We start from the raw sequence: 9,013 nt of genomic DNA on the forward strand, positions 1-9,013 counted from the left end.
TAAGCTTGACCAGCTCCCTCCCTCACTTAGCGGTGTTGTTAGAACTCATCTCTCAATGTAGAGTTTTAATTTCATGTACCGTTCCGGTGGATCGATAGGAGAACAATCTCTTCCTCTCAACGAATGGATGCTGTCAATTGCTCCGCTCTAGTGAGCAACCTCCCGGTCTTGCAGGGATGGAGACATAATCAGTGGGACAAATAGCCGTAATTCTGCAAGGTTTAGAGAAGGGTACCTACCGGGTTACCTTTTTCTTAAATTGTCTGGTGGTTTAAAGCAGAGAATGGTGCCATGGTTAGAAATTGTTCTCTTGGATGTACAATAAAACATATTGCACATCCATTTATTTTTTTTATTTTTTTTCCCCCTCTTTTGTCAGGGTCACTGTCTCGTTTACGCTTATGTTTCTAAATGATCTGTTACAGGAGAGCATCTTGGATATTCTTCCTCGCAGCCGGTGGAACCACCGATAAATTTTTGTAGCATTGTGTGTGTGTGTGTGTGTGTGAATTAAAATTCCAGTATAGATTAAGCGTGTTGAATTAAGTTGATCACCCCCATTGTCACTGACAGAGTGGTAGATCGACGGTTCGATCCCTGCCTCCTCCAGTCCACGTCGAATTGTCCTTGGGCAAGACACTAAACCCCAAATTGCTCCCGAATGCTGGGCCATCAGTGTGGGAGTGGATGTGAATGTGAATTAGTCCGTAGTCGATTATGATTTTTAAAACCTGACCTGCCGACCTCAGAGTTTCTGTCTAAGAACTATAATTAACGGCAAGGCTCCAGGGGCATTTCACTTACTTACACTATAAAATGATTTAACATTATCCTGCTCTATGCAGGCATTATAATCACCACTGTAATCGCACATCTCATTATCGTGAGCCTATTATTTCCTCTATGTTAAGTGCAGACAGACATGTCGTTGAACTTTCCCGTATGAGAAGAGAAAAGTATCTCAATTGGAGTCCATGACCTCACTTGAGGTCTGCTCACTCGAGGATTTTCTCCTAATCCTGTGATGTAATGAGCTCATGAACTGGAAGCAAGGGGGGGAAGCTAGCCATTGTCTGTCCAAAGGTTAAAAAATGATTGCATACCAAAACCTCTAAAGCCCCCTAATTAACTCCAAGTGTCATCTTTACATTTCCGAGTCAGGCTAGCTGGTTTCCCCTCGCTGCCAGTCCTCCAACCGTCTCCTCGCTGTAGATTCAGGCTACTTCAAGGAAAGAGGTGGGACATTTTGAAGAATACACTTATTTGCTTTCTTGCCAAGAGTGAAACGAGAAGATTGATACCACTTTCATGTATCTCCGTTAAGTAAGAAGCTAGGAGACGGTTAGCCTAGTATAGCATGACGACTGGAAGCTAGCAAATAATTAAACTACCAGCGCCTTCAAAGCTCACAAATGTATATATTGTTTGTTTATTTCACAATTAGTGAGCTTCAGAGCTGTTGATATATATTTTTACTTTGAACCGAGTGACGCTAGCCGTTTTCCCCTGTTTCCTGTCTTTACACTAAGATAAGCTAACCCTCTCACAGCACTAGTTCAATTCTTAACGGACAATAAAGAGCATTTCTAATATTATATTTAATTTTGAATAGATTCCTTAAATAAAGTCTGTGGTTAATACCCAATTCTCCAATATAAAATACGTCATCTAGTGAATTTTAAAGCTTTTTTGCTAACAAGTGGCTAAATGATAGTGATGTGTCCTTTCGTGTCGAGGCTTCAATGCGCGTGTCGAGTAATCCAGGTAGATTTTGGTGAAGCGCATATCGAGGCTTGTGTCGATGACGTATGTGGTGACGTTTGAAGCCTCGCGAGCCGGCCGTACCACGTGACTGATTCAGAAAATGGTTCGTGGGTTTGCCGTGCGATTTGAAATATAAGGGGCAGCAGTAGTATATTTCTGGTACATAGCAGTACCGCATGTGTCCGCAACGTACCAAATGGCGCTAAACGTACCAAATCATGCCATATTGAAAAAAAAACGGAACCCATTTTCTTTTATTTATTTATTTTTTTCAAAGATAGTGGCACGTGAGGGAGGGGCGGTGAGTCACATGTAGGTGTGAGGACCCAGGGGGGGGGGGGGGTATAGGGTTAGGGAGCACTTTTTTCTATCTCATCCATCCCCTTGGTACGTACCGGGGGGTGGGGTTCACATACTGTTAAAACAGGACCCAGGGAACAGGAGGGGAAAAAAAATTAGTAGGATTGTTTTTAAATTTAGCATATGGTGGGAGTGTTTAAATGTAGCATTAGCATAGATGGGTGTGTTTTAAAATATATATATAGAGGGGATGAGTCAAGGGTTATTTCAGGGCTGTAAGTTAACCGATGTTCTGATATCATACAAACTATAGAGCGGTATGTTAGCCAGTGTTCTGATACTTATAAAAAACTGAGAATATAGTGAGATGATGTTCTGATATTCATACAAACCAAGGCTATAAGTCAGATGTTTTGATAATTGTAGAGTTCTGTAGAATTATACTAGTTTAGGTTACCAAGGGGATGGATGAGATAGAAAAAAGTGCTCCCTACCCCTAGACCCCTAGATTTGGTACGTTTAGCGCCATTTGGTACGTTGCGGACACATGTGGTACTGCTATGTACCAGAAATATACTACTGGCAGCGAAACTCAATGGATTTCCCCCCTTCCTCTCTGTACCCAGCTTCATGTGTGCCTGTGAAAGGGTATTTTATAAAGCAGGCGAAATAGTCTCAAAAAGCCCAGCACTGTGGAAAAGTTCTTATTTTTACTTAAAAAATTGGACACATCAACATGGACTAGCGGAGCCGAGGCTCGAAACACCGATCCTCTTACTGAAAGTCGGATATTCTAACCACTGACCCGTCACATCACAACCCTCTCCCAATTTGTTTTGAGTTTTGATTTTGACCCCGCCATTATATCATAAAGATGGACACAATATTAATAAGTTAATAATTGATGTATTGGCGTCACAAACATAATGTATTAAATTTAAAGCTTCACACACCAAAGCCATGGTGTCGTTATGATCACTGTGCTTGTTTTACATGTATTGTCCACTTGGTGGCGCAGTCGAGCAAATGAAGCTCCATGAAGCTCCATGAAGCTTCGGCCCATGAGCGAACCAATTGGATGGAAAGCTTCAATGCTTCAGGAAGCTTCATCTCGCCATCACTACTAAATGAGACTACAAAAAAACATCTTGTCGTCTAGCCTGATTTAACATCTTTGATTACTCCAAAAATTATAAAAGTGGTGTTCATTTGTGAAGATTATCTTGCTGAATAAAACTTGTTAAGTATCATAAACTTGTTTGCCACAGTTTATTTTCCGCAATAATCCAAAATCCCGTAAAAAAAACTGCATTCGCTCTTCGTCGAGGGAACCAGTGCGATGCTAACTTCTGGGGTTGGCACACTGAAACACATTTAAGGGCAAACCCACGCTTACTCACATGTCAACGCAGCACTGACGAATACTTCACCTAAAACCCGCCAACCCACAACAACCCTTCATGCCCCTCAGGGATTTATGCAGCAAAAAGCATTTGCCGGTGACCTTCAGCTCTGCAGTCTGTCCAGATGTTTACACAGCTCTCCAAGTTAACTGCACCTCGTGAAACAATGAGTGATCGTAAAATGTTGGATGGAAACTGTCAGGTGATGTGATGTTTTGGTTAAATGAGTCACAAACTGGGAATAGAAGAGGATGGCTGCGTTTGAAATTGCTTCCTTAGACCCTCCTTGCCGGTTTGGAGACCTGTAACCATGGTAACCAGTGCCAACCACATGTGATGCAACGATGATTTGTGAGCTGAACTTTATAATATATATATATATATATATATATATATATATATATATATATATATATATATAGCGTTCAGCAAAGTGGAATCTTATTCCTAAATTGAAGTGTTTTTTTATGTTGCAGAGCTGTTCGTCATCATCTGTTATGAAACGTGTTGTCACTACCGCATTGCATTATGCATACTTTTGGTTTTATACTCAGGTTTTGGACATCAAAAAGCTCACCAACTGTTTTAGTGTACTTTCGAACGCAACCAACGAGTACATGAAGTAGCACATATCCAAATTCAGCTCTAATCCCCCAGAGAAATTTCTTATCTCTTAATCCAAACTTTAAGATGCTATCAGTGGCTTCAAAGACGCCGACAGACAGGCTGTGAGCTCGTGTCTGAGTGCAGCAGAGCGGCCTGCCTCTCTCATCCAAAAGCATTAGCGCTTTCATCCATCATTATGAAGAAACGGCCCATGATGTGCACTTTGATTCCGGGTTTGTGCATACAGGGCCAAGGCTGAGACAGGCCTTGTCTCCGTATCTCATGAGCAGCTTATGAATAGACAAGATGCACATGTCAGCAAAGGAGTGGGAACAAAGACCGGAGCTGCTGAGGCGTGGTTAACGTGCAAGCGCTCCACTGTCAGGGCTACAACCACGAAGACAGATGGAGCGCCGGGTAAAGGAAAGGCTGCACTCCGACACTAATTAATCTCAAAGGGTCAACTTTGCCAAGCGTATATAGCAGGTATCATAAATGACTAGTTGACAACCTGCACCGACTTCTTATTGAGAACTTAAGGTGAGGACGTACTCCCATTGATAGTCTGTATATAGCTGTCATTGTGTAATGGGCGTACTCTGGGTGTCTCTGATTATCTTATGCTATATATCTTACCTGAACTCAGCATTGCAGTGACATCTGCTGGTGAGACATTCCTACAAAAACCCTCGTCTGGCTACATGAAAGCAGATCTTGCTGAAAAAAAATGCTTTGAATGCCTAACAGTAAATCGCATGCTTGAACTCCAGAATCCAGCTGCCTCAGCACAAGTTTCAGTGCTTATTACTTAAACGTGTGTAGGTTGTACTTCAGTGCAGCAATGGAAACACAAGTAGAAAGAAATGGGTGAGAGAAATGCAATTTATTTTCTTCTGATTATGCTATAGTGTTTTATTCTTTGCATCATTACAGCGCAGTGCACAGTTATTACAATCTTAATTGTGCCCAGGTGAATGTAGGTCAGACTCTAGCCATCATAGATTATTATGACAGAATTATTATGACAGTCTAGGCTCAGTTTCAATGAGAATTGGTTTGAATAATATTTATATTCGTATAGAATGTCATTACAAATGTAACACTGATTTACATAGAGATGAGCATATTTACCGTGAATTTGATACGGATTGAGACCAAAATCTGGACTTTTTGTCTTAAGAGGTTTGAGCCTTTGTTGTGAAAACTGAGGCAGTAATACTGTAATATCCAAGGGAAAGTTTGTAGCTCCCCGTCATTTATCTCTTCGCACTAAAGTGACTTTAGTATAACTTTAAACGGGTAACAGATTCACGGATTTACGTCCATGGATGTTTAAAGAGAACTGGATGCAGCATTGGGGCCCCATTCATTCCTATGAAAATTGCTCTTCACATGAAGCAAAAAAAAGCTTTTTCAACTATAAAATTACCTGGGTCTTTCCGTCCATCGTCCACATTTTGGGGCCCGCAGAGCTCTGCCTTTTCCTTTCTGCTATTAGTTCATTTTACAACATTTAGGACCTGGTGCATTAAATAAGGTCTATTCATGTGTTCGTACCTTAATTCATCTTTTTATTTTTATTTACAGACGTCCATTTCCCAATGTAAGTCTATGGGGGGAAAGTATGTTTGGGCCGCATGGCTACACATGACGGACCTGGAATTTTGTATTCCACCGTTTGCCCGCCATGTCAAATTTGCTTTCATGCACGGCGCTCTTCTTGGGGGTTTGTTTTTTGTTTTCCTGGGTAAGTGACGATTGATGATGATTAAAAGCATCAAAACGAAATCCAAAGACTGTGTTACAGGCGATTTTTAGGAGCTGCATTTCAGCAATTTAGCACCGAAATAAACCAAAATGCGGGATCTGAAGACCTCAATGAGGACTCTTCAGCAGGCACTGCTGGGACACAATAAAAGCTTGTTCCTGGAAAAACTGGATTAGACTGAGCCTATAATGTCATGCAGTCCACCTGAGCACAGATGATGTTGACCAGAAACATTTCCAAAAAATCACATCATATAAAAGTTTAAATTATTTTGCATTTGATTGTGTGAAATAAGTATTTGATCCCCTCGCAAACAGCCATAATTCTGGCTCCTACAATCCGGTTCGATTAGTTATTTCGCTTTAAGAAAGTGCCCCGAATCTCAACTGATACCTGTATAAAAGACACCTGGCTACAGAATCAATCAATCAGATTCCGACCTCTCCACCATGGACCATGTGCAAGACCAAAGAGCTGTCTAAGGACGCCAGGGACCAGATGTAGACCTGCAATAGGCTGGAATGGAGCACAAGTCTATCGGCAAGCAGCTCGGGGAGAAAGAGACAACTGTGATTATTGGAAATGGAAGAAACACAAAATGACCATCAATGGCCCTCGGTCTGGGGCTACACGCAGGATCTCGCCTCATGGGGTATCGAGGATCATGAGAAAGGTGAGCGGTCCGCCCAGAACTACAAGGGAGAAACTTGTTAACGATCTCAAGACAGCTGGGACCAGTCACCAAGAAAACCATTGGGAACACACTACGCCGTCATGGATTCAAATCATGCAGCGCCTGCAAGGCCCCCTTGGTCAAGAAGGCACATGTACACCTGTCTGAAGTCTGCCAGTGAACACCTGAAGGCTTGGGAGAAGAGGGTGTTGTCAGATGAGACCGAACTCAAGCTCTTTGGCATCAACTCGACTCGCTGTGTTTGAAGGAAGAGAAAAGCTGACTATAACCCCAAGAACACCCTCTCCTCCGTCAAGCATGGAGGAGGAGACATTGTGCTTTGGGGATGTTTCTCTGCTAAGGGGACAGAACGACTTCACCGCATCGAGGGAGGATGGACCACGCACCAGGAAATCTGGTCCAACAACCTCCTTCCCTCAGCCAGGACACTGGAAATGGGTCGTGGATGAGTCTTCATCAGTGACAGTGACCCAAAACATACGGCCAAGGCAACAAAGGAGCGGCTCAAGAAGAAGCACATTAAGGTTCTGGAGTGGCCGAGTCAGTCTCCAGACCTGAATCCCATAGAACATCTGTGGAGGGAGCTGACAATCTGGGTCGTCAAGCGACGGCCTCGAAACCTTCAGGATTTAGAGAGGATCTGAAAGAGGACCACAATCCCTCCTGGGAACCTGGTGAGCAACTACAAGAAACGTCTGACCTCTGTGCTGCCTGCAACGGTTTCTCTGCCAAGTACTGAGTCATGTTTTGCGAGGAGATCCAATACTTATTTCACACAATCAAATGCAAAGAAAGTTATAACTTTCATATGATTTTTTTATATTCTGTCTCTCACTGTTCAAATAAACCTACCATTCAAATTATAGAGCGTTAATTTCTTGGTCAGTGGGCAAACTTACAAAATCGGCAAGGGATCAAATACTTATTTCCTCCACTGTATATCCAAGCATGTCGACTGATTGAGAGGGTGAAATGGAAAACAAGATAACACAAGGCTTAATTTGCAGATAACGATCTTATATGACCATTGGATGTAATGGAACAAGCAATAACAGAGGATTCAGGTTATTAATAATTACCTTGATAAATATAAATGATGTGAAACTATAAACAAGTTTCTATCCCGAAGGCCATGAAATTTCAAAATAAATTCATGTTTTGCATCAAATAAAAGTTTCAGGCAACAAGACACTGTTAAAAGTCTACAGCCTTGTGTACAGTTACAACGCTGACAATGTTTATGTTGAGCATTTACTTTAGCATCTTAGCATACTAGCATGTGTACAGTGACAATGCTAAATTGTTGATGTTTAGGAGGCATATTTACCATGTAGTTCAACGTGTTCACATGTGTACAGTGACACTGTTTAATTGTTGATTTTAACATGCAGGTACTGCTCACTCTTTAGTTTAGTGTGTTAGCTTGTTAGCATGCTAGCATGCGTACCGTGGCAATGCTAACATTTCGATGTTATGGACCTTAGTTGACCTTTTAGTTAAGTGTGTGAGCATGTTAGTGTGCGTTCGGTGGCAATGCTAACATGTTGATGTTCAGCACGTAATGTTTACCTTCTAGTTTAGTGTGTTACCATCGTAATAGCTATTTATCACTTCGCACAAATTACAGCTATTTGGTTATACAACTTAATATTTCCCTCCAAGCTGAAAGCATAGCACCATTAATTTAAAGATAATCATTAACATCCTTATATTGACCTTATGCTATCCACCTAAACACATGCCTCCTTTGTTAAACAGAACAACATGTGCAACACTTGCATTTATACTCGTAGACCTTTGCTCTTTTTCATCGGCCGAGCCTCATTATTTTTCCCTGTCATGTCTTTGACTTATTGGGGCTTATCTAATCTACTTCCTCTTTTATTCATTTTCGGGAAACATGTTCTCTTGTGTGGCTGAACACGCCGCTATTACCCTCAGACGAGGATGCAGGATGCTCTAAAAATATCCACACTTAACGTTTCCAGAGAGGACGAAGGGAGCAATATTGCTAATGAATTACAAAATGTTTTCATGCAAGTTCCTTTGGTGTTCCTGATGAGTCTTTGTGTTCCCGAGGCGTTTGGCGGCCCACGGGACTAAATATCACCTGCTCTCAGTTATTTGTGAAGAAAAGAGTGAGCTGGAGTGGATACGATTAAAAAGTCTAAAACAGTATTACAAAAAGGTCAGCCTGGAACGGGAATTTAGTCTTTTGTACAAGTCTACTTTTTATTGCTATTGTCTCATGATTAATGATTAATATTTAGCAACCGATAATAAAAATACTAAAATATATACATAAATCGTAAAGTCAAGCTCTCGGCTCAGATAAATCATTAACCAACAGATAGCGTGTGTGGTCTCCGGCCGAGACAAAGGTGTATCTTTATCTGATGGAGGCCTCCTATAAAGGCTTGAGTACCACCCGCAGGCCAGGAGTTCCAAACGACGGGGTTTACGTTCACAAAGGCGACA

The sequence above is a fragment of the Taurulus bubalis genome (assembly GCF_910589615.1).
Source record: "Taurulus bubalis genome assembly, chromosome: 21".
Taxonomy (NCBI): Eukaryota; Metazoa; Chordata; class Actinopteri; order Perciformes; family Cottidae; genus Taurulus; species Taurulus bubalis.